The following is a 617-nucleotide window of genomic DNA, read 5'->3' as shown; positions in this document are numbered from 1 at the left end:
GCAGTCTTCAAATAATTATTGAAAACAGGGAGGATCTGTTGGGGGCTGCTAGTTCAACCTAGCTGAAGCCATTTTGTAATTCTCTAAGGACATGTCTGGACATGTTGCCCCACTCTGGGAGGATAGGTTTCAGTTTACTGGGAACACCCTGCTAAGTTTCTGTTTACCAGATAACTTTCAGCTTACTGGAAATGACATGTTATTCTCCCCCATTGAGTGTACTTCTCCTTCCCCCATTGTGCTCCTATATATAAGCTGTGAGTGCTTTCAATAAAATTGAGACTTGATTGGAAATTTGACTTGTCTCCATGTTTCTGTGCCTCTTGTCCCCCCATTCTCATTCTTCCCCTCCCAGGGTCACTGTTGAAGATCCCCGCGGGCCAGGGCATGTGGAAACTATAGAACAATCTCATTGATTTCACATGCAAGAAAGATTCTACTGAAGATTATCCAAAAATGACTAGAACAGCATATCAGCAGAGAACTACCAGAAGTCCAGGCTGGGTTTAGAAGGGGTCATGATACTAGGGATATTGTAGCTGAAGTTAGATGGATCTTAGCTGAAAGCAGAGAATACCAGAGGAATGTCTATCTGTGTTTCATTGACTATGCAAAGG

The sequence above is a fragment of the Elephantulus edwardii genome, unplaced genomic scaffold, assembly GCF_000299155.1.
Source record: "Elephantulus edwardii isolate Elephantulus edwardi_28Jun2011 unplaced genomic scaffold, EleEdw1.0 scaffold00524, whole genome shotgun sequence".
NCBI classification, from domain to species: domain Eukaryota; kingdom Metazoa; phylum Chordata; class Mammalia; order Macroscelidea; family Macroscelididae; genus Elephantulus; species Elephantulus edwardii.
The sequence above is the reverse complement of the archived record's forward strand: the minus strand, read 5'-3'. Positions refer to the sequence as shown.